The following is a 12,972-nucleotide window of genomic DNA, read 5'->3' as shown; positions in this document are numbered from 1 at the left end:
GAGGGCTTTGGCGTGTGCTGAGCTCTTTCCGAAGGTTTGTATGGTTTCGAGGGCTATACTGACATGGCTAGCATTCGACGAGTGCTCTTAGTTATTCTGCGATCCGCCAAGATTCTCCCTTTGTAGCTTTTGCGCTGACAGTATGAAATTAAATTAAAATAATTTAAAAAATAATAATAAACTCAAGCGCGTGACTAATCAAGCAGGGAAATTGACGCTACTCGGAGAAGTTGCAGTGAGTCACAGAAATTTGGAATTAAAAGGTGCCCCCTTCTCGTACTTCTCCTGCAAAACAAAGCTATGCCTGCTATTACTGTTATTTATTCTGAGACCACACACTCAAAGAGTGAGCCACACTTTGGCTCACTCCCTTAGTCATATCCACTGGCCCTCAGTCATGCCATATCCACTACTGCAGACCTGCCCTGTGAGCTTCAAATCACCTCTTCGGCCGAATCACCACGTTTGCAGCGGTAACTACTCTCAGTTGTAAAGGCCCAGAGAAGGCCCTTGCACCACTTTAAAATAAAATATTTTGATTATGTCCCATTACTAACCCGTTTTTTAGCAGGCTTTGAAGCCGTAGTTATTGAGCTGATATGGCTTAATTAAACCGCACACTATGCAATGGATTTCCTGGGTCTTTTCCGCTGACCCCGTGATTGATTCTTCATTAAAAGTGAACTGGCCGCACGAGTCCCGTAGGCTTTGCTGACACACCAGTCGGAGCTGCACTGCAAGCACTCCATCACCAGGCAGTGAGTACATTCCTCTACTGGGATTTTTTAATTTAAAAGAAAAAAGGACCCTGGAGAAAACATCCTTGAGCCTCCTTTGCAGAGTTAGTACTTAACCCCCCACATGTATGCCCTCACCTCTCTCTCTCTGTCTCTTGCGTGCACTCACACACGCACACACACACACACACACACACACACACACACACACACACATACTCATCCCTGTGTTGCCCAGGTCTGTGGAGAGTTATTTCCTGTCTCTGCCTCCTCCAGTGCCAAGCACATTTCCACGTGTGCCCCATTGCCCCCATCCACCCCTCCCCCCAGCTGACACAAGCAAATCGCCCCCACCTCTCTGCTTAGAGCTGCATGCTTCACCTATACATTTAGCACCTGCCAGATTTGTGTGCTCAGTGGGGATCGGGGGGGGGGGGGGGGGGGGGGGGGGGGGGGTTGGGGAGGAAGGGGGGTGGTGGAGAGGGGTGGTGGACTGGGGGGAACAGGGGAGATAGAAAGTGTGTTTGTGTGTAAGTGTTAAGGAGAGGGGGTAGGTGTTTGTTCCAAAGACTGGAACAAAAAGCTGCCATCTACTTTACTGCTGCACATCATTCCTCGCACACTGAGCAGCACCTGATCCAGAGCAGCATCCAGAGCAGCTCGGAGGCAGTTCATTGAGCAGCACCATCATTCCAGCTGCTTATTACATCAAGGCCACATCTCAGCCTCACCGCTGACTCACTTGGATATTTTAGGGGTATGCGTGGAAGCTCACTCTCTCCTTCTCTCTCTTCTTCTCTCTCACCTCTCTATCCTTCTCTATCTATATTCCTCCTTCTCCCTCCCTGCTCTCTCTCTTCTTCCCTCTTTCTTCCTCCATCTCTTGCCCTCTCTTGCTCTCTCTCTCTCCCCCTCTAGACTCTGGAAGCTCAAAGCTGCTCCAGACACGGTCCATTTCTGCACCCACGCAGCACCTGCACTCAGTTCCCTGCTTCCCTCCTCTACTAACCAGGTGGGAAGTAGAGCCATCTTAATTCCAGGACAAAGGGCACAGTCTCCCTTCATCCTCTGACACACACAAACACACACGCTCGCACACATACACACACAGAGACAAAGACAGTGTCAAGCCAAGGCAGACTGGCTACCCTGCAATGGCAGAGCAGGCGTTTAGGGCTTTCCTGGCCAGTTAGGTGCCAGACGGGGGTCTGTGGGGGCGGTTCGAGGAAAGGGCGATTACAGCAGATCAGATTGGATTAGGGATGGCTGGCTGCAAGTGGTGCAGCATCTAAAGCTGTGCTCTCCACCATGTTAGGGTGGACATGTACTGACTGGCTTTATGCATTTCATACAGATGATTCGAACACATGGTGCGCTGTCCTGGAGAGTGCCGATACTTTTCATAGACTCTGGGTGAAACGTGTGGCCTTGCCTGCCGGAGACTAGTACTCAGGGATGCCTTGGAGGCCAGAGGCTCATGCTCGGGAATACCTCAGCTGCTCTATTTCTTGCTCGCTGCTCTCTGGCTGCACCCGACCTGTGCCTGAGGTGAGAAGCCCACCGGCTGCCCTTTTGCTCATGTTCCTGCCAAAGCTGATGCTTGGTGCCTCTTGAAACTTGGCAGAGGCACCCTCAGACCTCACGAAAACTGAACCCTTTCTCCCCAATAGGCACATAGACATGCACATCTGAAAACCTACCCAAATGAAACCCAACTGCAAAAAATCAGTAAAACAAACCCCATATATAACGCCAATATAAACCCAAGCCCAGTATCAGTACACCCCTGCCCCCAGGTTTCAGGCAGTCTACAGCAGACATCACATTCGAGCAACTATCAAAGTTCCAAATCCTATCTTCTCTGCATCTCACACCTCTCATCACAACCTGACTAATTGTTCCTGACCCGCCCACCAGCGTGCTAAAGACTCTCTTCCATTCTTCTCTTCCTCTCTTTCCTCTCTCTCTCTCTCTCTCTCTCTCTCTCTCTCTCTCTCTCTCTCTCTCACACCTCCCACAGCCTCATTCTTCTCTGATTTTCCCTGACCCTTTCAGTAAAATTCCTCCCTGGATACTAGGGTCCATAAAAAAAATTAATGAAACAATTGAAAATCCACTATTTAGCACCCAGATCTGTTTAACAGATTATGTCAAGGGACAACCAAAACGTGTTGGTTTTTAAAGATGGCCACCTGTCCCTGGTCACATCTCTTAAAGTTCTGATGAGACATGAGGGTACGAGACTCTTCACGTGATTGCAGTAAGACAGAAAGATGAACTACCACAGAAAGTGATTAGGAAGGGCAAAATGCAGATGGAGAAACATTTTTTGATAGAAGCCTCATTTTAATTTCCTCTGCTGGTGCTGAAGCACTTTAGCCAGTGTGACATGTTTGAGAGTGACAACGCGAACCACACTCTCTGCCTGACTGCATAAGGTTAAACATTCGGGTTCACCCAAGGCGCTCCATCCTGCCAAAGGACAGTGAAGCGACTCTGTAATAATACCAGTCGAACTTCATTATCCCCTGCACTGAGTCAAACATAGATGCTATTGATTAATGGAGTTCTGTAATCAAGTGGGCAGGAGTACTACTCCAATAAAAAGCATGGTCATTATTAACATCATTTGAGGAGGTGCTTCATGAGAACCACATGCATTGGCATCTGGAGCTGGGAATGAACCGTTTGTAAATATGGATTTGCTGGTTCAGTGGAAACCAGGACTTGTGCTTTATGACTAGTTGTATCTTTACTAGTACTCATAACATGTGCGTATAGATGAGCACGACGCACTGTATGTCATTGGTCTCTAATGTGGACTGCAGACCCTCTGGCTGAGTCCCCATCCTGGGCTCTCAGCACAGCCCACACGAGAAGTGGTATTTTTAGACTATCACCCTGTCTCTGAGATGCAACACGTAACTCCTTCTCTGCAGGCTGGGGGCTGCCGAAGCTGTTATTTTAATCCAGACTGGAGAGACAGAGAGAGAGAGAGAAAGAGATGGGGAGAGAGAGAGAGAGAGATAGGGAGATTCTGGGAGGTGAGAGAAAAAAATGCAGAGAGGGAGAGGGAGAAAGAGAAATTTAGGGAGAGGAGAGAGAGAGAGAGAAAGAGAGAGAGTGAGTCACCAAGCAGTATCTTTGTTTCACTGAGAAGATGCAACAATGATGCCTCCCCCTCCACCCCCATGTTTGAGATATCCCCATGTTTGTCCATATCTCTCTCTCTGTTATGTCTCACTTTTACATCTCTGTTTCTGTCCATATATGTCTCTGTTATTTCTCTACATGTTTGTCCATGTCTTTCTCTTGGTTATCTCTGTTATGTCTCAAATTCAGTTTGTCCATGTCATGCAACCACTTGATTTCTACTTACACTCTTATCAGATGAAGCTGTGAAAAACATTTTATATACAGTCACTGAATTAAAGGGCACAAAAAGATGATGGAGAGATTAGTATTATTTCTAGTATGTTATTTGGAAATTTTAATTGATTGACTGCCCTTTTTGTGTCCTGACACCTTGAAGTTTTGGATGAACAGACTTCACCAGATGCTGGGTGTTTTCTGCTGGTAACTTTAGCTTTAGCTCTGTTTTTTGGGGGGGGGGGGGGGGGGGGACGTTAAGGTCTCTTTTCCAGAGTATGAAATTCATGCTCTGTTCAATTTAGTAAAGTGGATAGACTAGACTAGGATAGACTAGGATTAGAATTTCATACTTTATGTGCATGAAAATCTTATTTGGTAGGATAATGTGATTGTTTTTCCAGTTCCAAGATGGACTTCCATTTCAGTAGTTTTGAAGGATTTCATCACATCCGAGTAGGCAAGACTTTTGTAGAAATTAGAATTTTCCTCCTTCAGTTATCTATTACTGTGGCTCAGGTTACTATTTTTCATGGTAATGGTGAATACTTATTTCTGTAATGGATTAATCTAGAGATCTCTTTAATTAAAAGTCTCTTTAGCCAGTTAACTGCTTCATTAAGTAATTCAGGACAGCTTTTCCTCTTGCTCTGCATGTCTGCCATTCTGCCATTATTTTTTTTTTTCATACGTGCCTTTGCTGGTCTTGAGGGGCATTGTTTGATTGCTCTACACCAGCTACAAAAGGCATGTCATTCATACTACTCAAACAATCACCAAGTTCTGTATTTTGAAGAGTGAAAATGACAGTTTAAATGTCAGGGCTTATTTCATGTAGTCAGTAGCGTCACTGAAATAAATAATAAATAATTATACACATATATAATTAAAATGACATTACTTTAGTTATTTATCTATACATTTTATGGCATATCTAATTATGTATAGTCACTTTTAATTTTAATATTATTTATTTAATTACATTAAGCCATTTATTCAATTATTTATTTACTTACTTGCATATTACTTACATACTTATTTCATTTTTGTCACAAAAAATCCTCCATATTCAGCAGTTTTCATTTTTAATAAACTAGACACACTATAGCCAACTGTTAATCTGAGTTTATCCTTACAGACAATGAATAACATTACCTAAGACATCAATTGATAGTACTGTAAATTACCATCAAGGGCCCATAACTATTTTCAGTGTTGCATTTACTGCTAAACGTAGCGACTACAAAAAGCTGATTTAAAATCAACAAAGGTCTAATATTTCCACCTAACTGTAGCTGTGGTATTAATTTACCTTAGCCAATACTATAACCCTGTAATAACACACATATAATAATCGGCCGCCGGTTTCGAACACCACTTAAGGTCACTTAAATCATGTTACCTGAATTTGGTTTTGGTTTTTTTTGTTTTTTGTTGTTTGTTTCTTTGTGATACTTTCAAAGTCTAGATTCAAAGCCTTTTCTTTGAGCTATCCACTTTGTGAAAGATGCCAATTATACAACAAAGTCACACTGTCCTCTCACAACTGTCCTTGGCTAAGGGGTCATTATGTCTTTCTTAAATGAACCACAGATTGATTAAATTGTGTTTCTCTGTGGTCAAGTTGTAACGCTGATGTCAATAATATCGACTAGTGTATTCATTACTAGGCTTTTTATCCACCCCGATTAAATAGTTGAATGATTTCAATGAACAAAAATGTCATTCTGCTCTGTGTTTTCCATTGTATGGTGTAGGCTAAATAAGATGTTAATCATGATTGTTCAGTTTTATGCATTGATTAAAAAACAAACAAACAAACAAAAAAAACACCATTAAAACCAACAGTCCAAATACTTTTGGTATAACTGCAAAACATACTTCAGCCTGCTGTCCAAGCAATTTTTTGCAGTGCATCTTCAAATCTTTTTTACCCTCTGCATGTGTGTGTATAAAATGTAAATCAGTCTGCTCTGTCATGTCCAACTTTCAAGAACACACAGTTGAAAAACTGTCAGAATTTTTCTGAGGGATCATATCCATCTGTCCATGATGTCAGCCCACATCAGTTTTTTTCTTCTAAGCATGTTTGTTTATCTGCATTGATATGCTATAGGCCTATAGCCTGCAGTCACCTAATGTATCTGTTTCCATCTCTGTTCTTCTTTTCCATAATGGCCAATTTATTAATGATTTTTATCTAATATGGCACCTTTAGAATCAATTTTTCACACCAAATTTTGTACATGCACGGTGCCAGGGTATTCTCACACACATTATTGGTGTTAACTGATATGATGACTCGGAATGATGGGAATGGATGTAAGCTCAAATAGGAGGATAATAATGTTGCTGATGTTTTCGATTTGTTTTGTTTTGTTCCATCTGATACATAATCGGTTTATTAGGTTAGAAACATTGGTATGCCCTAAGAAGCTGCTCCAAAACAACCTGGTAAGCCATGCATTAAAACACGAACTTCCACAAAGTATCATGAGAAAATCTATGTACACACCTATTCATGATTTAAGTACATGACTATAAGTTAATAAGGAAATGTAATGGTATACGAATTATTCTCGGTAATAGAGGAGGTAAAAATAGTCATTAGTGAAAGAAAAGGTTCGCTGTGAGTACGGTGTTGTCTTTAAATTGGTATGGATTCCAGCTTCCCTTAAGGTGATGCTTCATAGAGTCAGCTGGTGAAACAAAGGACGTCTGAATCTTTGAACAAAACCTCTGTCCTCTTTCTCTGGAAACCTTGTGTACAACACTGAAACCATGACTACCAATATATCTCTGGTAGAAGAGGGGAAAATATTTTATATATGAGGACCATTTTGATTGCAAAGCTGATGAAGGACCTCCTATTTCAGACTACCTCTAGATCTTTTACTGCAATTACAGAGTCCCTGAAAATACACAAATCCCTGAAATTTTCTTCATATATTTTACGCGTGTGTGTGTGTGTGTGTGTGTGTGTGTGTGTGTGTGTGTGTGTGTGAGAGAGAGAGAGAGAGAGAGAGAGAGAGAGAGACAAAAAACATTTTAAATTTCAAATGTGACCTTTTGTGGCCAACAGTTTCAACAATTTTCAACAATACAGAGATGTTAATCATGTCTGTTGGTCTCTCTTTGTCTCTGATGGATTCAGTAATGTCAAACTCCACCCCAGTCTCACCTTGTGAAGGTCTCCTCAAATCAGTTTGTTTTTTTTATGTACACTTACAGCATCCATCAGCATAGCAGAAATAACACTGTATCTGCCAATAGACATGGCTTGATATCATCCCACCCAGTTAATTCTTGTTGTAATATGTGTGCTCGTTTGCTGGATGCCTGATTATAGTTTTGCTGTGTTTATTGGCTTGTTTTAAATAATTTTAAAACTACATAAAGAGGATGTTTATCTATATAGGCATATTTCTAGTTATCTCATTCTTGAACATAAAACGATATTAGAACAAGGAGTCGAAATGATCACCAGCAGTGGAAGTGCTAAATTGTATTTGCATTCAGACTTCTGGACTAAAGAACTCTCATTTATAATATCTTTGCCTTAAATTTCTTTTCTCTCTCTCTCAATCATTTTATTTCTCTCTCTATATGCCTTGTATTTCATTTAGAAGTTTCTGTGTTCCTTTGCTCTCCATCTTTCACAGTTTATTGAGTCATTTGCAAAACCTAAAGGTGAACGGCTATCATACTGTCACTGGCTCTCTCCATAACCTCTCTGCTGATGGATGGCCTTTTAAGAAAGCTCAGCAGAGCGCCACATTAATACTGATTCACATACAAAGAGAAGTGAGCTATCAGATAATGCAGCATGACGAGAGAATTCGAGGCAGAGGAGTGGGGAAAAAGGTGTTCCTTTTTTTCGATGTTTGTTTTTGTTTGGTTTTATCTTGCTTTTCTCTGGACTGTTTTTTTTTTGGCTGCCCTGCATGTGTGTGCAATCACCCTCCAAGGTTTCAGCTACCAGTTCTTGGATACGTATGGCTGCTCTGTGCATCCATGCTTTTTATTGGGCCGGTTGTTGTTTGGTACACTATGATTGGTTAAAGTGTGTAAATGAGTAAATCTCAAAACCCTTTTGTAAGTTGCTCTGGATAAGAGCATCTGCTAAATGCCATAAATGTAAAAAAAATGTAAATGTAAATTAGCATTGGTGAGTAAGTTGGAGTATCTAGTATGGACTGGTGTTGTACTAATAATGAGTTGCCATGATTTCTCCTGGATGTGTAATGCTTTCTTTTTCCCCTTCTTGCTTTGGAGTATTTGTTGCTGGTTTACCTGCCTACCACTATTAGGGTTATGGTGGTTCGGTACATGCCAGCACTCTGCAGTCACCCCTCCACCCAAGCACCCAGTGAGTTAACTTTGATGTTCTTTGCCTCGTTCCACCTGCCAGCTCTCTTGGTAAAACTGTTGGACTAATAAACTTAAAAACTTTGCTTTACTCAACTGTCGCACCCTTACAGATAAAAGTCTTTACTTGTAACAATCTCATTGTTCAGAACAATTTTAACATGTTTTTTTTTTTTTTTTTTCTCACAGAGACACAGAGGCAGTGACCAGATGAATACTTCCATCTTAATCTAATGACACCCAATCACTAAAATTATATGGCTAAGACCATGCCCCAGGGAGAAGGTGGTGGTCTAGCTGTTGTTTATTAAAATACTTTAAATATTAGTTTCTGTAAGTTTTATGATGTAACTTCATTTGAATACTTGGCACCAAAACTAGCTGATTCCATACCATTAATGTTTTTGCTGATTTATCGACCCAAAACATCTTCACATTTTCTTTCAGAAATCAGGGAATTACTTCTTATTCTGGTCAGTTTGGTATGTCCAGCAATGGCTGTGCTTGGGGGTTTTCAATATCCATGTGAACACTGATTGTTCTTTATTAGCTGAGTTTGTTTTGAATGTCTAATTGTTTTTGTTTGATGCGGCATGTCAACTTTCCTTCCCTTAAGACTAGACTGGTTCCCTTGAGCCATTCCTTGCCATGATTTACCTCAGAATTATGTGCCATGAAAACTGCATGTTGGCACCTTGAGTGCCTTTATAAGAAAACTGACCTTACTGTTCATGTAGTAGCCTACTGAGAACATATGCTTAGTTATAGGTATAAATGCAACCCATGAACTCTATATTTGTTCTGTCATGAATGGTTCCAGATATAAGACCAAAATACTTTTCTCTACTATTTACAAACGTCTTCAGCCCCCATCAACTGCTCCTCCTAGTACTGTATCACATTTTTTTTCTAGATTCTTTATAAAAAAAGAAATTTGCAAAATTTATCAACAAATTTATCCACTCTGCTCTCCCAACACATGATCATGACAACACCCTTCTCATTCCAGCTGCTGAACAGTTTTGTTTTCTTTCCCACTCACCCTTCTCTCATTGGTGACTTAATTGCTAAATCCACCTCCTCTACCTATTCTTCCGTTATTTTTATTCCTATCTCTCACCTTATTAATGAATCTCTTGTTCCTATGACCCTCAAAACCTCAGTCAAACTCCCATTCTTAAAAAAAAATGGTCTAAATGCAGTGTTCCCTGATAATTACCAGCCTGCTTGCAATTTCCCCTTCCTAGCCAAATTGTTAGAAAAGGTTGTAGCCTCTCAACTACAGCCTTTCTTAAATATTCAGAACCTTTTTGAGCCTTTCCAATCTGGCCTTTGTACCATGCAGAGCACTGACTCAGCTCTGTTATGTGTCCTCGATGATCTCCCCCTATCTAATGATTCTGGCGATCTCAGTATATTTCTTCTTCTACATTTAAGTGCTGCATTTGATACAATTAACCATGGCATACACATAACTCCACTGTCAGCCATTGTAATTACTAGCACTGTAGTTACATGGTTCACTAAATGGGTGCTCTGGTTACAATACCAGGAAACTGGCTCTTTGGTCTGGTGGTTAGGGCATATGTTTATCTCCTGTCAGCCCTGGGTTTGAGTCCTGGGTAGGGTGGCTGCCTTTGTTACAATTACACTTTGTTGCCCTTGATAAACCTAAATCTTGCATTGATATTGTTACTCAAAGAGTGCTCCAGGGATCAGTCCATGGCCCTCTATAGGTTACCCTTTGGTCCGATTATTCGTAGCCATGGCCTTCACTTCCACTGTTGTGAACATAACACACAGAGCTATATTAAGATTAATATGTAAGACAGATGGAATGCCTTTATTTGTTCATATATACATATACACATGTGTACAGTACAATGGAATGTTTCCCTTCACATATCCCAGCTTCTTTGTGAGCTGGGTTCAGAGCACAGGGTTAGCCAGACCACCATATTTGCACCAAAGCAAGTCTGTACTGGACAGCTTTGATGTCAGCCACCTTGAGTGCAGTGAAAAAGTTTTGGATCCACTAGAGTTCCACAGAGGAACCAGTTACATTTTAACCAACAAGGGGGCAACTATATGCAAAACCACTGACCCACATTCCTAAAACCCTATCTCCTCTTTGCCACTGCACTGTGTATTACCCGCAATAAATCAGATTCACGAACAAACTTCCCTCAATTCTGAGGGATCTCATTTGCATTGTGGGATAATGCTCTAGTAGGGAAGGATATTAGGGAGGTGGCCTGGTGGAGTCCAGCAGCACCATTGTGTAACTGTGTTTTATCCTCTGGCCAATTGGGCAGGAGTCACATTAGACAGGAGTCACATGGTGGCAGTTATTCAGTCTTTGAACAGTCCTTGCTGTTTGTAGAGTTGGGTAGGCAAAAAATAATAAAATTCTGCTCAGTCCAGACTTGCTACATGATCTCTCGGTAGCCCCGAAAACAAACAAGAACAAGAAGTGGAGAGAGAGAGGGAAGCCTGTGTGTGAGGAACGGGAACAGGAAGCACGTCTGTGACAAATGAGTGCAGGGTGTGTGACAAGAAGTGTACAAGAGTGAACGGCTGAGACAGACATGCAAGACAAGAAAGAAGAGAAGCAGAAGAGATTTAAAGTAATACCATAATACCTTAACATTAAATGCTAATGTAGGTTACAGTGGAAGCTAGCTGGGGCTGGCATCAGCTCATCTGCGTTAGCCTAAGTGACACCTACTGACTTTCAATCATTATTAGTACATTAGGATTTTTAAAATAAATATGATTACAAATTAAAAAAACAAACAAACAAACATGAATAAGCCCATGATAATATGCAGGCTCTTATCACCTTTCAGTGTTCAGAGAGGCTACAGGTCTAGGATGGTGCTGAATGCCTATTTGATATTTCCAACAAGCCTACTGTGCACTGCCCTTCAGAAATCACAGCAAAACTAAATGTAGAGTAACAGGAGGAGAACACCCTGTTTCCAATATCCAAGCACGGCACCACCCAATTGCCTGCTTGCTTGGTCACATGGTAAAGTCTAACACAGAGTCTAGCACATTCAGTATGACACAGAGGCAAGTCATACATTTATTAGAGTGGGTATGCGATAGATTTTGACCAACCTGATTGCCAGCACCTACCACACTGGACAAGTGTTACTACTTCATTGGGAGTAAATCAAGAAATACATTGGGGAGAACAACTATTGGCTAAGGAAAAAGCAGAGTAGTAAACTATTGGCTAATATGTCCTGGTCAGCAGGACCCCCCCCCCCCCCCCCCCCCGTACACACACACACACACACACACACACACACACACAGCTAACAAACCTCCCGATGAGCTTGGTTGGCTCTGAGATAAGAGGCAATCTCCCAGCAGGCTGTTCTAGCATGGGTGACCAGCAGCATGGCCAAACAGACTGGGCGTCTCCCCTTCTGTCCCCAGGCACTCAAACCATTGAGTGCCGCTCAGACATGAAGACACAGAGATTCACACACACACACACACACACACACACACACACACACGGTCACACACAGCTCCTTTGAGGACAGAGCTTGCTCCCTAACAAGAATTGGCAGTTCATGATTAAAGGTGAAAAAAAGACACCTCTCAAAACACCAAATCACGCTAATGGCATATGACCTACACATCCATCCCAAGGTCTGATGACAAATGCCACACAGCACCACTAAAAGCAATCAAACAAGATGATCATTTCAAAAGGGACAAAAATACAAAACCAAAACAACCAGCCAGTGCAACACTATGTATGATGAATTAATAACAACAGGTACCAAACAAGAAATTCAAATATTCATTATAGCATTTCTTAATAAAGAACAAAATATGTTTACATTTTTGGACACGAGCATATGGGTACAGGGGGACAGAATGTGGATGCGAGCTATAATAGCTGAATGACACCAGCTACAGACCAGCAGTGCTGTGTTTACAGCAGGGTGATGCTTAACACAATAGCATGGTTGTGAAAAAGTCGAGGTGTGCTTTGAATGCAGGTTAACATGAGCAGAGATGCTGATCCCCAGAGACAAATCTTGTACGTTAATAGACTCATGATACCTGTGCCCTTATCAAATTCACAGCATGTCACACACTGCTCAGTCTGCGGAAAGCATGCAGGCCATGGTGTTACCCCCGATGCCGCCCTTGTTGGCAACATGGAGAGGAAACCCCAGTTTTGTCCAACACAGGCCCAGAGCCAAGGATGGGTTTAAGCCTTATTTCAGCAGGAGCTTGGGCCTTCTCTCTAACTAGTTATAGCTGCCTAACTAGGAGGAGGGCCAACTCATGCATACACTCAGATGGGTCATGTGAGTGACAACATGAGTGGTCAATCAAAGCCAGAACTTTGCTCTGATTTGATTTGGCCAAGTGGCACTCACCCCTCAGTGCTGTCACTCCTCCTACACTCACCCCGCCGTTCCCTCACTCGTGTATGCACTCATCCTTTCAATCCCACTCTCTCTCCCTT

At 41.9% G+C, this 12,972-nt stretch overlaps 1 protein-coding gene across 1 annotated transcript in view; it reads right to left on the bottom strand.

Annotated features, from left to right (window-relative positions):
* pde4a (phosphodiesterase 4A, cAMP-specific) overlaps window positions 1–12,972 on the bottom strand; it is a 49,935-nt gene that overhangs the window by 26,601 nt on the left and 10,362 nt on the right. The gene's annotated exons all lie outside the window — the stretch shown is intronic.

This window comes from Electrophorus electricus, chromosome 8 (genome assembly GCF_013358815.1).
Source record: "Electrophorus electricus isolate fEleEle1 chromosome 8, fEleEle1.pri, whole genome shotgun sequence".
NCBI lineage: Eukaryota > Metazoa > Chordata > Actinopteri > Gymnotiformes > Gymnotidae > Electrophorus > Electrophorus electricus.
Note: the sequence above shows the minus strand (reverse complement) of the source record. Positions and strands in the feature narration are given on the sequence as shown.